The following is a 20,052-nucleotide window of genomic DNA, read 5'->3' as shown; positions in this document are numbered from 1 at the left end:
GTTGTGAGCATCGGTTACTTGGTACTGGTGACCAAGTAGGTGTTGTTCAGGGTGGACCAGTTTCTCTATGACCATAGTCACACTGGCACCAGTGTCCCTGTAGGCCTGAACCTCAACACCATTTATTAGGGGTAGCTGCTTGTACTTATCCATATTAAGGGGACAAGCAACTAAGGTGGCTAAATCAATAGCCCCCTCAGAGACTAACACAGCCTCTGTGGCCTCCCTAACAAGGCCAACCCCAACTAAGTTACCAATAGTGAGCCCAGCTACTCCCTTGGATTGGCTATTAGTAGGTTTGCTCCCACCACCACTGCTATTAGAAGGGACACTAGGTGTAGCAGTAGGGGTTGTAGTGGTAGGAGGCTTGGTGCCTTTCTTTGGACAACTGGGATCTGTTGTCCAATGGCCTTTTATTTTACATAAATAGCACCATGGTTTCTTTTCCTTGTTCTGATTAAAAGAGGATTTGGGCCCACCACCCCAACCAGAGTGTTTTTGTGGGCCTGATGAAGACTCATTTTTAGATTTGTCCCCACCCTTGTCAGAAGACTTACCATCCTTCTTTTTGTTGCCATCTTTGTCACCCCCTGTATGAACTTTTCTGTTCACCCTTGTTCTGACCCATTTGTCTGCCTTCTTTCCCAATTCTTGGGGAGAGGTCAGATCAGAGTCCACCAAGTACTGGTGCAACAAATCAGACACACAATTATTAAGAATATGCTCTCTCAGGATCAAGTTATACAGGCTGTCATAATCAGTAACTTTACTGCCATGTAACCACCCCTCCAAGGCCTTCACTGAATGGTCAATGAAATCAACCCAGTCTTGTGAAGACTCCTTTTTGGTCTCTCTGAACTTTATCCTGTACTGTTCAGTGGTTAAGCCATAACCATCCAGGAGTGCATTCTTAAGAACTTGGAAATTATTAGCATCATTTTCTTTCACAGTAAGGAGCCTATCCCTACCTTTTCCACTAAATGATAGCCATAGGATAGCAGCCCACTGCCTTTGAGGGACATCCTGTACAGCACAGGCCCTCTCAAGTGCAGCAAACCACTTGTTAATGTCATCCCCCTCCTTATAAGGGGGAACTATCTTATGCAGATTCCTGGAATCATGCTCTTTTGCAGTATGACTATGGGGAATACTGCTGCTGCCACCATGGGTTTCTAAACCCAGTTTCTGTCTCTCCTTCTCTACTTCTAAAGTCTGTCTATCCAAATCCAGCTGTTGCTTCTGGAGCTTCAGTCTGGTTTGTTCCACTCTCAATCTATTGAGCTCCCTTTCTAACAATCTGTCATCAGGGTGGGTGGGAGGGACATGCCTTGAAACAGAAGTATGGTGAGAATGGACAGAAGGAGACCTGTCCCTTACAGAGGACACCCTAACAGCTTGGCTAACAGAAACATCAGTACCACTGTGGTGGGAGTAAATGCTTTTGCTATGATGTGAGACAACACTATTTGTATGGTGTGACCCATCATCATTACCAACTATGCTAGACTGTCTAGTAATGGGCAGGCTAGGAACTTTCTTTCCTGAATCTTTTCCTGGGGGAGTCCCTGGATCAGATTGAGAACCATTAGCTACTTTTTCTACAGATGGGGCACTTATGGCCTTATCCTGTACTCTAAGCATGTTAATTAACAGTTCTAAGGAAGGATTCTTCCCTACACTCAAACCTCTCTCTATGCAGAGATTCCTTGCTCCTTTCCAGCTAAGGTGATCATATGCAAGTTTGGACAGATCAACATTTTGGCCTGTGCCAGACATTTTTTAGAGAGAGTTAAAGTGATAGTAAAAGCTAAAAAGTTTGTCAGAGCTTTTAGAAAGACAGAGAAAAAAACCTTTTAAACTTTTTAGAACTTTTTAGAAAGTTAGATGTACTTTTCAGCACTTAGAAAAGAGTGAAAAGAGGAAATGCAAAACTTTTTGGCTATGTGTATATACACTGACCTTGTTTTGTATATTTTTCTCTTATGAAAAGTACAATGACAAGAGTGGTAAGTAGTCTCAAAGCACTTATCCCACCGCTGCACAACCAATGTAGGAGGCTGGACTGGCTTGTAGTGAGTATCTAGGGGTACTTGCACCTTGCACCAGGCCCAGTTATCCCTTATTAGTGTATAGGGTGTCTAGCAGCTTAGGCTGATAGATAATGGTAGCTTAGCAGAGCAGCTTAGGCTGAACTAGGAGACGTGTGAAGCTACTACAGTACCACTTAGTGTCATATGCACAATATCATAAGAAAACACAATACACAGTTATACTAAAAATAAAGGTACTTTATTTTTATGACAATATGCCAAAGTATCTTAGAGTGTACCCTCGGTGAGAGGATAGCAAATACACACAAGATATATATACACAATAGCAGTATAGTCTTAGAAAACAGTGCAAACAATGTATAGTTACAATAGGATGCAATGGGGAAACATAGGGATAGGGGCAACACAAACCATATACTCCAAAAGTGGAATGCGAACCACGAATGGACCCCAAACCTATGTGACCTTGTAGAGGGTCGCTGGGACTATTAGAAAATAGTGAGAGTTAGCAAAATAACCCTCCCCAAGACCCTGAAAAGTGAGTGCAAAGTGCACTAAAGTTCCCCTAAGGACAAAGAAGTCGTGTTAGAGGAATAATGCAGGAAAGACACAAACCAACAATGCAACAACTGTGGATTTCCAATCTAGGGTACCTGTGGAACAAGGGGACCAAGTCCAAAAGTCACAAGCAAGTCGGAGATGGGCAAATGCCCAGGAAATGCCAGCTGCGGGGGCAAAGAAGCTTCTACTGGACAGAAGAAGCTGAGGTTTCTGCAGGAACAAAAAGGGCTAGAGACTTCCCCTTTTGTTGACGGATCCCTCTCGCCATGGAGAGTCGTGCAGAAGTGTTTTCCCGCCAAAAGAATGCCAACAAGCCTTGCTAGCTGCAAATCGTGCGGTTAGCGTTTTTGGACGCTGCTGAGGCCCAGGAGGGACCAGGAGGTCGCAAATTGGACCAGCCAAGAGAGGGGACGTCGAGCAAGACAAAGAGCCCTCTCTGAAGCCGGTAGCACCCGGAGAAGTGCCAGAAACAGGCACTACGAGGATGCGTGAAACGGTGCTCGCCGAAGTTGCACAAAGGAGTCCCACGTCGCCGGAGACCAACTTAGAAAGTCGTGCAATGCAGGTTAGAGTGCCGTGGACCCAGGCTTGGCTGTGCACAAAGGATTTCCGCCGGAAGTGCACAGGGGCCGGAGTAGCTGCAAAAGTCGCGGTTCCCAGCAATGCAGTCTAGCGAGGTGAGGCAAGGACTTACCTCCACCAAACTTGGACTGAAGAGTCACTGGACTGTGGGAGTCACTTGGACTGAGTTGCTGGATTCGAGGGACCTCGCTCGTCGTGCTGAGAGGAGACCCAAGGGACCGGTAATGCAGCTTTTTGGTGCCTGTGGTTGCAGGGGGAAGATTCCGTCGACCCACGGGAGATTTCTTCGGAGCTTCTGGTGCAGAGAGGAGGCAGGCTACCCCCACAGCATGCACAAGCAGGAAAACAGTCGAGAAGGCGGCAGGATCAGCGTTACAGAGTTGCAGTAGTCGTCTTTGCTACTATGTTGCAGGTTTGCAGGCTTCCAGCGCGGTCAGCAGTCGATTCCTTGGCAGAAGGTGAAGAGAGAGATGCAGAGGAACTCGGATGAGCTCTTGCATTCGTTATCTAAAGTTTCCCCAGAGCAGGGCTAAGGGGTCCCCTGAACCGGTGTAGACTGGCTTATGCAGAATTGGGCACATCTGTGCCCAACAAAGCATTTCCAGAGGCTGGGGGAGGCTACTCCTCCCCTGTCTTCACACCATTTTCCAAAGGGAGAGGGTGTCACACCCTCTCTCAGAGGAAGTTCTTTGTTCTGCCATCCTGGGCCAGGCCTGGCTGGACCCCAGGAGGGCAGATGCCTGTCTGAGGGGTTGGCAGCAGCAGCAGCTGCAGTGAAACCCCAGGAAGGGCAGTTTGGCAGTACCAGGGTCTGTGCTACAGACCACTGGGATCATGGGATTGTGCCAACTATGCCAGGATGGCATAGAGGGGGCAATTCCATGATCATAGACATATTACATGGCCATATTCGGAGTTACCATTGTGAAGCTACATATAGGTAGTGACCTATATGTAGTGCACGCGTGTAATGGTGTCCCCGCACTCACAAAGTTCAGGGAATTGGCTCTGAACAATGTGGGGGCACCTTGGCTAGTGCCAGGGTGCCCTCACACTAAGTAACTTTGCACCTAACCTTTACCAGGTAAAGGTTAGACATATAGGTGACTTATAAGTTACTTAAGTGCAGTGTAAAATGGCTGTGAAATAACGTGGACGTTATTTCACTCAGGCTGCAGTGGCAGGCCTGTGTAAGAATTGTCAGAGCTCCCTATGGGTGGCAAAAGAAATGCTGCAGCCCATAGGGATCTCCTGGAACCCCAATACCCTGGGTACCTCAGTACCATAGACTAGGGAATTATAAGGGTGTTCCAGTAAGCCAATGTAAATTGGTAAAAATGGTCACTAGCCTGTTAGTGACAATTTGGAAAGAAATGAGAGAGCATAACCACTGAGGTTCTGATTAGCAGAGCCTCAGTGAGACAGTTAGTCACTACACAGGTAACACATTCAGGCACACTAATGAGCACTGGGGCCCTGGGTTACCAGGGTCCCAGTGACACATACAACTAAAACAACATATATACAGTGAAAAATGGGGGTAACATGCCAGGCAAGATGGTACTTTCCTACAGTCATAAAAATAAAGTACCTTTATTTTTAGTATAACTGTGTATTGTGTTTTCTTATGATATTGTGCAAGTGACACTTGTGGTACTGCAGTAGCTTCACACGTCTCCTAGTTCAGCCTAAGCTGCTCTGCTAAGCTACCATTATCTATCAGCCTAAGCTGCTAGACACCCTATACACTAATAAGGGATAACTGGGCCTGGTGCAAGGTGCCAGTATCCCTTGGTACTCACTACAAGCCAGTCCAGCCTCCTACAAGATGGAGCTATTGCGAAGAATAGTGGACAGGGTCAACGCAGTGGGACAACACCCAAGAAATCGGGAAGACATCAGGAAGAGGTGGAACGACCTACGGGGGAAGGTGCGTTCCGTGGTCTCAAGGCACCACCTGGCGGTTCAGCAGACTGGCGGCGGACCCCCACCTCCTCCCCCACAACTAACAAAATGGGAGGAGCAGGTCTTGGCGATTCTGCATCCTGAGGGCCTCGCAGGAGTAGGGGGAGGAATGGACTCTGGTAAGTCAAAGCTTTACTATTACATTCCCCACCCTACTTGCATGCCATCACATACCCCCACCCTCAACCCCATCACTCCTACTCCTCACAAATGTCCCAACATCACAAACCACACATCCCAACACCAAGCCCTGCATGCAACACCAAAGCATGGACACCCATCACTAAAGAATGCCCACTGCACATACCCATACACTCCCCTAAACCATCATCACACAAGGTCCCACATAGGAATGCTAGCACTGGGGTACACGGTCATCCACCCATAGCACCCCTTGACACACACAGATGCAATAATCATGCCTTTATACCCCTGCAGGACCCCTACCCAACGTCACCGGACAGGAGGGTCCACACATGTCCACACCACCAACAGAAGAGGCCCACAGTGATGACAGCACCTCTGTCCAACTGGATCTAGATGACAAGCCCGGCCCATCGGGGACCTCGGGACAGTTGGTTCCCCACACCCAGTCACAGGCCACTACAGAGCTTCCCCCCTCTGGAAACACCAGCACAGCACCGACCAAGCGGGCCCATACCTCCGTCCCCAGGACACGTTGTAGGAGGCTGGACTGGCTTGTAGTGAGTACCAAGGGGTACTTGCACCTTGCACCAGGCCCAGTTATCCCTTATTAGTGTATAGGGTGTCTAGCAGCTTAGGCTGATAGATAATGGTAGCTTAGCCGAGCAGCTTAGGCTGAACTAGGAGACGTGTGAAGCTACTACAGTACCACTTAGTGTCATATGCACAATATCATAAGAAAACACAATACACAGTTATACTAAAAATAAAGGTACTTTATTTTTATGACAATATGCCAAAGTATCTTAGAGTGTACCCTCAGTGAGAGGATAGGAAATATACACAAGATATATATACACAATAGCAAAAATATGCAGTATAGTCTTAGAAAACAGTGCAAACAATGTATGGTTACAATAGGATGCAATGGGGAAACATAGGGATAGGGGCAACACAAACCATATACTCCAAAAGTGGAATGCGAACCACGAATGGACCCCAAACCTATGTGACCTTGTAGAGGGTCGCTGGGACTATTAGAAAATAGTGAGAGTTAGAAAAATAACCCTCCCCAAGACCCTGAAAAGTGAGTGCAAAGTGCACTAAAGTTCCCCTAAGGACAAAGAAGTCGTGTTAGAGGAATAATGCAGGAAAGACACAAACCAACAATGCAACAACTGTGGATTTCCAATCTAGGGTACCTGTGGAACAAGGGGACCAAGTCCAAAAGTCACAAGCAAGTCGGAGATGGGCAAATGCCCAGGAAATGCCAGCTGCGGGTGCAAAGAAGCTTCTACTGGACAGAAGAAGCTGAGCGTTCTGCAGGAACGAAAAGGGCTAGAGACTTCCCCTTTGGTGGACGGATCCCTCTCGCTGTGGAGAGTCGTGCAGAAGTGTTTTCCTGCCGAAAGAACGCCAACAAGCCTTGCTAGCTGCAAATCATGCGGTTAGCGTTTTTGGACACTGCTGTGGCCCTGGAGGGACCAGGAGATCGCAAATTGGACCAGGAGAGAGAGGGGACGTCGAGCAAGACAAGGAGCCCTCTCAGCAGCAGGTAACACCCGGAGAAGTGCCAGAAACAGGCACTACGAGGATGCGTGAAACGGTGCTCACCCGAAGTCGCACAAAGGAGTCCCACGTCGCCGGAGACCAACTTAGAAAGTCGTGCAATGCAGGTTAGAGTGCCGTGGACCCAGGCTTGGCTGTGCACAAAGGATTTCCGCCGGAAGTGCACAGGGGCCGGAGTAGCTGCAAAAGACGCGGTTCCCAGCAATGCAGCCCAGCGAGGTGAGGCAAGGACTTACCTCCACCAAACTTGGACTGAAGAGTCACTGGACTGTGGGGGTCACTTGGACAGCGTCGCTGGATTCGAGGGACCTCGCTCGTCGTGCTGAGAGGAGACCCAAGGGACCGGTAATGCAGCTTTTTGGTGCCTGCAGTTGCAGGGGGAAGATTCCGTCGACCCACGGGAGATTTCTTCGGAGCTTCTGGTGCAGAGAGGAGGCAGGCTACCCCCACAGCATGCACAAGCAGGAAAACAGTCGAGAAGGCGGCAGGATCAGCGTTACAGAGTTGCAGTAGTCGTCTTTGCTACTATGTTGCAGGTTTGCAGGCTTCCAGCGCGGTCAGCGGTCGATTCCTTATCAGAAGGTGAAGAGGGAGATGCAGAGGAACTCGGCTGAGCTCATGCATTCGTTATCTAAAGTTTCCCCAGAGACAGAGACCCTAAATAGCCAGAAAAGAGGGTTTGGCTACCTAGGAGAGAGGAAAGGCTACTAACACCTGAAGGAGCCTATCAGCAGGAGTCTCTGACGTCACCTGGTGGCACTGGCCACTCAGAGCAGTCCAGTGTGCCAGCAGCACCTCTGTTTCCAAGATGGCAGAGGTCTGGAGCACACTGGAGGAGCTCTGGACACCTCCCAGGGGAGGTGCAGGTCAGGGGAGTGGTCACTCCCCTTTCCTTTGTCCAGTTTCGCGCCAGAGCAGGGGCTAAGGGGTCCCTGAACCGGTGTAGACTGGCTTATGCAGAATTGGGCACATCTGTGCCCAACAAAGCATTTCCAGAGGCTGGGGGAGGCTACTCCTCCCCTGCCTTCACACCATTTTCCAAAGGGAGAGGGTGTCACACCCTCTCTCAGAGGAAGTTCTTTGTTCTGCCATCCTGGGCCAGGCCTGGCTGGACCCCAGGAGGGCAGCTGCCTGTCTGAGGGGTTGGCAGCAGCAGCAGCTGCAGTGAAACCCCAGGAAGGGCAGTCTGGCAGTACCAGGGTCTGTGCTACAGACCACTGGGATCATGGAATTGTACCAACAATGCCAGGATGGCATAGAGGGGGCAATTCCATGATCATAGACATGTTACATGGCCATATTCGGAGTTACCATGGTGAAGCTACATATAGGTAGTGACCTATATGTAGTGCACGCGTGTAATGGTGTCCCCGCACTCACAAAGTTCAGGGAATTGGCTCTGAACAATGTGGGGGCACCTTGGCTAGTGCCAGGGTGCCCTCACACTAAGTAACTTTGCACCTAACCTTTACCAGGTAAAGGTTAGACATATAGGTGACTTATAAGTTACTTAAGTGCAGTGTAAAATGGCTGTGAAATAACGTGGACGTTATTTCACTCAGGCTGCAGTGGCAGGCCTGTGTAAGAATTGTCAGAGCTCCCTATGGGTGGCAAAAGAAAGGCTGCAGCCCATAGGGATCTCCTGGAACCCCCAATACCCTGGGTACCTCAGTACCATATACTAGGGAATTATAAGGGTGTTCCAGTAAGCCAATGTGAATTGGTCAAATTGGTCACTAGCCTGTTAGTGACAATTTAAAAGTAATGAGAGAGCATAACCACTGAGGTTCTGGTTAGCAGAGCCTCAGTGAGACAGTTAGGCACCACACAGGGAACACATACATGCACACCTATGAGCACTGGAGCCCTGTGTGACAGGGTCCCAGTGACACATACATATAGGCCACAACCTTATGAGCACTGGGGTCCTGACAAGCAGGGTCCCAGTGACACATAACAAACATACTGAAAACATAGTGTTTTCACTATGAGCACTGGGGCCTGGCTATCAGGATCCCAGTGAGACAGTGAAAACAGTGACAAACACCCTGACATACACTCACAAACAGGCCAAAAGTGGGGGTAACAAGGCTAGAAAGAGGCTACCTTCTCACACAACCCCCCCCAAACGAAGGACAATAAGGCTAACCTTGGCCAGTTGAGACTTTATTGTCTAAGTGGTGATAAGTAGAGAGTAGCTCTGCAATAGACTGGTTACTCCCTTTATCATCCACTATATGGTTACTTCCCTCTGGGGATGTAAACCACCCTGTTTGAAGTTTTTTAGCTAAGCAACAATGTGAAGATGTATTTTCAGAGTTTCTATCAGTAAGTTTTAGTTTAGAGCAGTGGGAATTGTCCACTGAACCTATTTGTAGTGATGGAAATGCAAGACAGGGATGCTGTCTCAGAAAAGCCATAGCTGGGCAAAAACTTTGTCCATATGGCTGGAAGAGAGAACAGGGATGCTGTTTCTCTTGGGTTGGAGCAGGGCAGGGATGCTGTCCTATCAGCTCCACACTAGGGCAGGGATGCTGTCCTAAGTGTTGTGAGGCAGTGCAGGGTTTCTGCACTAAAGTTTCTCTGGGAGGGTTGGAGGGATGCTCCATGTTAACTAAAATGGTGCTCTTTTTGTCACCAATGTTAGTTATCCCACAGAGAGGTACTTCTACCTCAGGGAGTCCAGCTTTGCCAGCTGATGATTCCCTTGGAACAGGTGCCACCCCAGGAGAGGTTTCTCCCACCACAGGAATGGTATCCTGAATGGTAGGGTGGTTAGGGGATACTGTGATACCCTTTTTACCTGTTGATGGAGAGGGATCCTGAGTTTTCAGGCCTTCTCTCCTTTGCTTTTTCATTTCAGTAGAAATGAGAGGGAACAATTCCTCAGGGATGCCCAGCATGGCTGCATGGGCATAAAACTCTACATCAGCCCAACCTGAGGCCTCTAGGTCATTACCTAAGAGACAGTCTACAGGTAAGCTAGGTGATACCACCACCTGCTTAGGGCCAGTAACTCCACCCCACCTAAACTGAATTATAGCTAAGGGAAGAAACTTAGTGGAGTTATGGACATCAATAATTTTATACTGTTGTCCAATGATGTGTTGATCAGGGTGCACTATGTTTTCAGTCACCAAAGTGAAACTGGCACCTGTGTCCCTGTAGGCCAAGGCCTCAACACCATTTATTGAAACTGTCTGCCTGTATTTATCCATTGTAAGGGGACAAGCAGCCAGTGTGGCAAGGCCAATGCCACTAGGTGTGACAGAAACTGTCTTGGGACTGATTACATCAGTTTCCACTATGGACCCATAAGTGAACCCAACTACACCCTTTGCTTGACTGTTGCCAGCAGTCCCACCACTAGTACCACTACTGCTAGGGGCACTAGAGCTTGATGTATTAGTGGTGGTAGGCTCAGGGGGTTTACCTGGACAGGACTTATCCCCTGGCCTATGGCCTCTGTTTTTACACACAAAGCACCAAGGCTTTTTAATGTGTGCAGGTTGGGAAGAAGAGGAAGAATTTGTTTTATCCCCACCCTCTGAAGAGTGTTTAAGATTTGAAGTGGGATCTTTGGTTTTACCCTTATCCCCATGCTTATCTTGGGATTTTTCACCATCTTTCTTCTTATTGCCATCTTTGTCACCCCCTGTATGAACTTTTCTGTTCACCCTTGTTCTGACCCATTTGTCTGCCTTCTTTCCCAATTCTTGGGGAGAGGTCAGATCAGAGTCTACCAGGTACTGGTGCAACAAATCAGACACACAATTATTAAGTATATGCTCTCTCAGGATTGTGTTATACAGGCTTTCATAATCAGTAACTTTACTGCCATGTAACCACCCCTCCAAGGCCTTCACTGAATGGTCAATGAAATCAACCCAGTCTTGTGAAGACTCCTTTTTGGTCTCTCTGAACTTTATCCTGTACTGTTCAGTGGTTAAGCCATAACCATCCAGGAGTGCATTCTTAAGAACTTGGAAATTATTAGCATCATTTTCTTTTACAGTAAGGAGCCTATCCCTACCTTTTCCACTAAATGATAGCCATAGGATAGCAGCCCACTGCCTTTGAGGGACATCCTGTACAACACAGGCCCTCTCAAGTGCAGCAAACCACTTGTTAATGTCATCCCCCTCCTTATAAGGGGGAACTATCTTGTGCAGATTCCTGGAATCATGCTCTTTTGCAGGATGACTATGGGGAATACTGCTGCTGCCACCATGGGTATCTAAACCCAACTTCTGTCTTTCCTTCTCTAATTCAAAAGACTGTCTATCCAAATCCAGCTGTTGCTTTTTAAGCTTCAGTCTGGTTTGTTCCACCCTCAACTTATTGAGTTCCCTCTCTAACATTCTGTCATCAGGGTTGGTGGGAGGGACATTTCTAGAAACAGAGCTATGATGGGAATGAACAGAAGGAGACCTGTCCCTTACAGAAGCCAACTTAACAGCTTGGTTTACAGAAACATTACTACCAGTATGGTGAGAATAAATGCTTTTGCTATGATGTGAGACAACACTATTTCTATGGTGTGGCTCATCATCATTACCATCTATGCTAGATTGTCTAGTAATGGGCAGGCTAGGAAGTTTCTTTCCTGAATCTTTTCCTGGGGGAGTCCCTGAATCAGATTGAGAACTATTAGGTACTTTTTCAACAGATGAGGCACCTATGGCCTTATCCTGTTCTCTAAGCATGTTAATTAACAGTTCCAAGGCAGGATTCTTCCCTACACTCAAACCTCTCTCTATACAGAGACTCCTTGCTCTTTTCCAGCTAAGGTTGTCAAATGCAAGTTTGGACAGATCAACACTTTGGCCTGTGCCAGACATTTTTTAGAGAGAGTTAAAGTGATAGAGAAAGAGACAAAAGTTTTTAGAACTTTTTGGAAAGACAGAAAAAAACTTTTTAAACTTTTAAGAACTTTTTGAAAGTTTAGAAGTACTTTTCAGCACTTAGAAAAGAGTGAAAAGAGGAAATGCAAAACTTTTTGGCTATGTGTATATACACTGACCTTGTTTTGTATATTTTTCTCTTATGAAAAGTACAATGACAAGAGTGGTAAGTAGTCTCAAGCACTTATCCCACCACTGCACAACCAATGTAGGAGGCTGGACTGGCTTGTAGTGAGTACCAAGGGGTACTTGCACCTTGCACCAGGCCCAGTTATCCCTTATTAGTGTATAGGGTGTCTAGCAGCTTAGGCTGATAGATAATGGTAGCTTAGCAGAGCAGCTTAGGCTGAACTAGGAGACGTGTGAAGCTACTACAGTACCACTTAGTGTCATATGCACAATATCATAAGAAAACACAATACACAGTTATACTAAAAATAAAGGTACTTTATTTTTATGACAATATGCCAAAGTATCTTAGAGTGTACCCTCAGTGAGAGGATAGGAAATATACACAAGATATATATACACAATAGCAAAAATATGCAGTATAGTCTTAGAAAACAGTGCAAACAATGTATAGTTACAATAGGATGCAATGGGGAAACATAGGGATAGGGGCAACACAAACCATATACTCCAAAAGTGGAATGCGAACCACGAATGGACCCCAAACCTATGTGACCTTGTAGAGGGTCGCTGGGACTATTAGAAAATAGTGAGAGTTAGAAAAATAACCCTCCCCAAGACCCTGAAAAGTGAGTGCAAAGTGCACTAAAGTTCCCCTAAGGACAAAAGAGTCGTGTTAGAGGAATAATGCAGGAAAGACACAAACCAGCAATGCAACAACTGTGGATTTCCAATCTAGGGTACCTGTGGAAGAAGGGGACCAAGTCCAAAAGTCACAAGCAAGTCGGAGATGGGCAGATGCCCAGGAAATGCCAGCTGCGGGTGCAAAGAAGCTTCGACTGGACAGAAGAAGCTGAGGTTTCTGCAGGAACGAAAAGGGCTAGAGACTTCCCCTTTGGTGGACGGATCCCTCTCGCCTTGGAGAGTCGTGCAGAAGTGTTTTCCCGCCGAAAGGACGCCAACAAGCCTTGCTAGGCGCAAATCGTGCGTTTGGCGTTTTTGGACGCTGCTGGGGCCCAGGAGGGACCAGGAGGTCGCAAATTGGACCTGAAGAGAGAGGGGACGTCGAGCAAGACAAAGAGCCCTCACTGAAGCAGGTAGAACCCGGAGAAGTGCCAGAAACAGGCACTACGAGGATGCGTGAAACGGTGCTCGCCGAAGTTGCACAAAGGAGTCCCACGTCGCCGGAGACCAACTTAGAAAGTCGTGCAATGCAGGTTAGAGTGCCGTGGACCCAGGCTTGGCTGTGCACAAAGGATTTCTGCCGGAAGTGCACAGGGGCCGGAGAAGCTGCAAAGTCGCGGTTCCCAGCAATGCAGCCCAGCGAGGTGAGGCAAGGACTTACCTCCACCAAACTTGGGCTGAAGAGTCACTGGACTGTGGGGGTCACTTGGACAGCGTCACTGGATTCGAGGGACCTCGCTCGTCGTGCTGAGAGGAGACCCAAGGGACCGGTAATGCAGCTTTTTGGTGCCTGTGGTTGCAGGGGGAAGATTCCGTCGACCCACGGGAGATTTCTTCGGAGCTTCTGGTGCAGAGAGGAGGCAGGCTACCCCCACAGCATGCACAAGCAGGAAAACAGTCGAGAAGGCGGCAGGATCAGCGTTACAGAGTTGCAGTAGTCGTCTTTGCTACTATGTTGCAGGTTTGCAGGCTTCCAGCGCGGTCAGCGGTCGATTCCTTATCAGAAGGTGAAGAGGGAGATGCAGAGGAACTCGGCTGAGCTCATGCATTCGTTATCTAAAGTTTCCCCAGAGACAGAGACCCTAAATAGCCAGAAAAGAGGGTTTGGCTACCTAGGAGAGAGGAAAGGCTACTAACACCTGAAGGAGCCTATCAGCAGGAGTCTCTGACGTCACCTGGTGGCACTGGCCACTCAGAGCAGTCCAGTGTGCCAGCAGCACCTCTGTTTCCAAGATGGCAGAGGTCTGGAGCACACTGGAGGAGCTCTGGACACCTCCCAGGGGAGGTGCAGGTCAGGGGAGTGGTCACTCCCCTTTCCTTTGTCCAGTTTCGCGCCAGAGCAGGGGCTAAGGGGTCCCTGAACCGGTGTAGACTGGCTTATGCAGAATTGGGCACATCTGTGCCCAACAAAGCATTTCCAGAGGCTGGGGGAGGCTACTCCTCCCCTGCCTTCACACCATTTTCCAAAGGGAGAGGGTGTCACACCCTCTCTCAGAGGAAGTTCTTTGTTCTGCCATCCTGGGCCAGGCCTGGCTGGACCCCAGGAGGGCAGCTGCCTGTCTGAGGGGTTGGCAGCAGCAGCAGCTGCAGTGAAACCCCAGGAAGGGCAGTCTGGCAGTACCAGGGTCTGTGCTACAGACCACTGGGATCATGGAATTGTACCAACAATGCCAGGATGGCATAGAGGGGGAATTCCATGATCATAGACATGTTACATGGCCATATTCGGAGTTACCATGGTGAAGCTACATATAGGTAGTGACCTATATGTAGTGCACGCGTGTAATGGTGTCCCCGCACTCACAAAGTTCAGGGAATTGGCTCTGAACAATGTGGGGGCACCTTGGCTAGTGCCAGGGTGCCCTCACACTAAGTAACTTTGCACCTAACCTTTACCAGGTAAAGGTTAGACATATAGGTGACTTATCAGTTACTTAAGTGCAGTGTAAAATGGCTGTGAAATAACGTGGACGTTATTTCACTCAGGCTGCAGTGGCAGGCCTGTGTAAGAATTGTCAGAGCTCCCTATGGGTGGCAAAAGAAAGGCTGCAGCCCATAGGGATCTCCTGGAACCCCAATACCCTGGGTACCTCAGTACCATATACTAGGGAATTATAAGGGTGTTCCAGTAAGCCAATGTGAATTGGTAAAATTGGTCACTAGCCTGTTAGTGACAATTTAAAAGTAATGAGAGAGCATAACCACTGAGGTTCTGGTTAGCAGAGCCTCAGTGAGACAGTTAGGCACCACACAGGGAACACATACATGCACACCTATGAGCACTGGAGCCCTGTGTGACAGGGTCCCAGTGACACATACATATAGGCCACAACCTTATGAGCACTGGGGTCCTGACTAGCAGGGTCCCAGTGACACATAACAAACATACTGAAAACATAGTGTTTTCACTATGAGCACTGGGGCCTGGCTATCAGGATCCCAGTGAGACAGTGAAAACAGTGACAAACACCCTGACATACACTCACAAACAGGCCAAAAGTGGGGGTAACAAGGCTAGAAAGAGGCTACCTTCTCACACACGTCAATCAGCAGTGTGTCCACCACTACAGGGAACCCAGGCTAACCCACCACCCCAACAACAACAGGGACCTGGGGGCAGTGGCAGTGGGCACAAGGTCCAGGGGACGGAGGCACAGGTACACAGGGGAACTGGGAGGGCTGCTGTGCGACAGGGGGTGGACAGGCCCAGGAAACCCACTCTCCACGAGGTCCCCTCCTCCATCAAGGGAGCCTACCACCACTCCCAGGAGACGATGGCAACGGTACTGGCCAAGTTTCAGGAGACCCAGCCCTGCAGGAGGAACAGTATATGGGCTTCAGGGAGGAACTCAGAGCCATCAATTCCACCCTGGGCACCATCATAGGGGTGCTGAAGGAAGTATTCAACACCAGGAGGGACACTGTGGCACTACAAGGGGCCCTTGACACTAGCCTGGACGATGAACTGCCCACCACCTCCGCCAGCGCTAGTGGACAGGAGGCACCACCACAAGACCACCACACCAGCACCCCACCCCCTGCAGAGGGAGAACCACCACGCAAACGGTCCCTGAGATCCAGGATAAAGACAGAGAATGATGCCAAGACCCCCGCCAAGAAATGAGACCACCCTGATTGTCATCCTACTGTCCCACTTTGTCACCCTGTCCATACTTAAACTGTCCCAGCTCCACTTCCTATGCCCATTTGGGCAATGCACCTGTGAGACTAATAGACTGGACTCTGCCCTGGACATTCCTTCGCCATCACCCCTCACCATTTGATACCCACTCCAATTTTGAGCAATAAATAAACACCCTTAAAGCATAAAACAATCTGGAGTCTGTCTGTGATTTCGGAATACTGTATTAGGAATAACTGTGGCAAAAAGCTCTTTCATTTGTAATGTCAACATACCTATGTCACACAACTCTCATCCATGAGGAATCAAAGCAGATGTCACACTGTGGGACCCAGATCTGTGAAATCGTAAGGGAAAGTGACAACTCAGTGACCATACACTGGGTGAAAAAGACAGACAGTAGAGAGGCAGTAGTGTTTAAGTACATGTAGTAGGCAGGTTTGTATCCTTACCTATGTTTCATTGGAAATATTGCTGGATCACTGAGTCCCTGTTGTCCATGTCTTCTTCCTCTGCTTCCTTGTCTTCACTGTCCACAGGCTCCACAGCTGCAACAACACCGCCATCTGGACCATCCTCCTGCAGAAAGGGCACCTGTCGTCGCAAAGCCAAGTTGTGAAGCATACAGCAGGCCACGATGATCTGGCACACCTTCTTTGGTGAGTGGAATAGGGATCCACCTGTCATATGGAGGCACCTGAACCTGGCCTTCAGGAGGCGGAAGGTCCGGCTCGATCGCCCTCCTAGTTCGCCCATGGGCCTCATCGTAGCGTTCCTCTGCCCTTGTCCTGGGATTCCTCACTGGGGTCAGTAGCCATGACAGGTTGGGGTAACCAGAGTCACCTGCAAATGGCTAGGGACAAGTGTTAGACACACACTAACCTGGAGGGATATCCCCAGACCCAGACAACCATTCCCACTGACTTGCTTACAGGTGCTCACCTAATAGCCACACACGGTGCCTCTGGAGTTGCCCCATCACATAAGGGATGCTGCTATTCCGCAGGATGTAAGCGTCATGCACTGAGCCAGGGAACATGGCATTCACATGGGAGATGTACTGGTCTGCCAAACATACCATCTGTACATTCATCGAATGATAACTCTTCCGGTTTCTGTACACCTGTTCACTCCTGTGGGGGTGGACCAAAGCCACATGGGTCCCATCAATGGCACCTATGATGTTGGGGATATGTCCCAGGGCATAGAAATCACCTTTCACTGTATGCAAATCCTCCACCTGAGAGAAAACGATGTAGCTCCGCATGTGTTTCAGGAGGGCATACAACACTCTGGACAACACGTTGGAAAACATGGGCTGGGACATCCCTGATGCTATGGCCACTGTTGTTTGAAATGACCCACTTGCAAGGAAATGGAGCACTGACATCACCTGCATTTGAGGGGGGATTCCTGTGGGATGGCGGATAGCTGACATCAGGTCTGGCTCCAACTGGGTACACAGTTCCTGGATTGTGGCACGGCCAAGCCTGAATGTGATTATAACATGTCTTTCCTCCATTGTTGACAGGTCCACCAACGGTCGGTAGACCGGAGGATGCCGCCATCTCCTCACATGTCCCAGCGGACGGTGCCTATGAAGGACAACAGCGAGCACAGAGTCAAACAACTCAGAGGTACGTACCCACAGCTTACACAGAACACCATTCATACTCAAAAAGTGGCCTGTATGTGTGTTGAGTCTAGGCCTAGGTATGTGTGACGCAGTTGAAAATGAAGCCATGTGGGCCTCATGGCGGCTGCCTGACCTCTAAAGTGGGAAAATGGGATGTGAGGTAACTGGGCTGGCGTTGTACACCGTCGCGGTAGACGGTCGAAGACCGCGGCGCAATGCTGCATTGGTTAACATTGGACCCTATTGGTCACAGGAGCCAATGACGATGTATGCCGGCGGTGACGGTAGGCACTGCCACGGACGTGACCGCAGGTTAGAGTGTCAGGGACCCTGGCTTGGCTGTGCACGAAGGAAGGCAGCTACTCCGGCTCCTGTGACAAATTTGGAAAGCAGAGAGAGCATAACCACTGAGGTTCTGGTTAGCAGAGCCTCAGTGAGACAGTTAGTCATCACACAGGGAACACATACAGGTCACATACTTATGAGCACTGGGGCCCTGGCTGGCAGAACCGCAACAAAGTAGCAAGACGACCACTAGCAACCTTGTATTGCTTCATCCTACCGGCTTTCTTGACTGTTTCCAGGTGGTGCATGCTCTGGGGGTAGCCTGCCTCCTCTCTGCACCAGGAGCTCTGAAGAAATCTCCTGTGGGTCGGCGGAATCTTCCCCCTGCAAACGCAGGCAACAAAAGACTGCATCAACGGTCCTCTGGGTCCCCTCTCAGCACGACGAGCGAGGTCCCTCGAATCCAGCAACTCTGTCTAAGTGACTCCCACAGTCCAGTGACTCTTCAGTCCAAGTTTGGTGGAGGTAAATCCTTGCCTCCCCACGCAAGACTGCATTGCTGGGAACCGCGACTTTTGCAGCTACTCCGGCCCCTGTGCACTTCCGGCGGAAGTCCTTTGTGCACAGCCAAGCCTGGGTCCACGGCACTCTAACCTGCATTGCACGACTTTCTAAGTTGGTCTCCGGCGACGTGGGACTCCTTTGTGTAACTTCTGGTGAGCACTGTTTCACGCATCCTCGTAGTGCCTGTTTCTGGCACTTCTCCGGGTGCTACCTGCTGGTGAGAGGGCTCCTTGTCTTGCTCGACGTCCCCTCTACTACCTGGCGCAATTTGCGACATCCTGGTCCTTCCTGGGCCACAGCAGCATCCAAAAACGCTAACCGCACGATTTGCAGCTAGCAAGGCTTGTTGGCGTTCTTTCGGCGGGAAAACACTTCTGCACGACTCTCCACGGCGTGAGGGATCCGTCCTCCAAAGGGGAAGTCTCTAGCCCTTGTTGTTCCTGCAGAAACCTCAGCTTCTTCTGTCCAGTAGAAGCTTCTTTGCACCCACAGCTGGCATTTCCTGGGCATCTGCCCATCTCCGACTTGCTGGTGACTTTTGGACTTGGTCCCCTTGTTCCACAGGTACCCTCAACTGGAAATCCATTGCTGTTGCATTGCTGGTTTGTGTCTTTCCTGCAGTATTCCTCTATCACGACTTCTTTGTCCTTGGGGGAACTTTAGTGCACTTTGCACTCACTTTTCAGGGTCTTGGGGTGGGCTATTTTTCTAACCCTCACTATTTTCTATTAGTCACAACGACCCTCTACAAGGTCACATAGGTTTGGGGTCCATTCGTGGTTCGCATTCCACTTTTGGAGTATATGGTTTGTGTTGCCCCTATCCCTATGTGTCCCCATTGCATCCTATTGTAACTATACATTGTTTGCACTGTTTTCTAAGACTATACTGCATATTTTTGGCATTGTGTATATATATCTTGTGTATATTTCCTATCCTCTCACTGAGGGTACACTCTGAGAAACTTTGGCATATTGTCATAAAAATAAAGTACCTTTAGTATAACTGTGTATTGTGTTTTCTTATGATATTGTGCATATGACACTAAGTGGTACTGTAGGAGCTTCACTCGTCTCCTAGTTCAGCCTAAGCTGCTCTGCTAAGCTACCATTATCTATCAGCCTATGCTGCTAGACACCCTATACACTAATAAGGGATAACTGGGCCTGGTGCAAGGTGCAAGTACCCCTAGGTACTCACTACAAGCCAGTCCAGCCTCCTACATTGGTGGCAGCGGTGGGATAAGTGCTTTGAGACTACTTACCACTCTTGTCATTGTACTTTTCATAAGAGAAAAATATACAAAACAAGTTCAGTGTATATACACATAACTAAAAAGTTTTGCATTTCCTCTTTTCACTCTTTTCTAAGTGCTGAAAAGTACTTCTAAACTTTCTAAAAAGTTCTAAAAAGTTTAAAAAGTTTTTTCTGTCTTTCTAAAAAGTTCTGGAAAACTTTTTTCTCTTTTTCTATCACTTTAACTCTTTCTAAAAATGTCTGGCACAGGCCAAAATGTTGATCTGTCCAAACTTGCATATGACCACCTTAGCTGGAAAGGAGCAAGGAGTCTCTGTGTAGAAAGAGGTTTGAGTGTAGGGAAGAATCCTTCCTTGGAATTGTTACTTAACATGCTTAGAGAACATGATAAGGCTAAAAGTGCCCCATCTGTTGAAAAAGTAGCTAATGGTTCCCAATCTGATCCAGGGACTCCCCCAGGAAAAGATTTAGGAAAGAAACTTTCTAGCCTGCCCATTACTAGACAGTCTAGCATAGTTGGTACTAAGGTGGAGTCACATCATACAGATGGTGTGCTCTCACATTACACTGTCAGCCAAG

Source organism: Pleurodeles waltl, chromosome 3_1 (assembly GCF_031143425.1).
Source record: "Pleurodeles waltl isolate 20211129_DDA chromosome 3_1, aPleWal1.hap1.20221129, whole genome shotgun sequence".
NCBI lineage: Eukaryota > Metazoa > Chordata > Amphibia > Caudata > Salamandridae > Pleurodeles > Pleurodeles waltl.
This window is presented reverse-complemented; position numbering follows the sequence as displayed.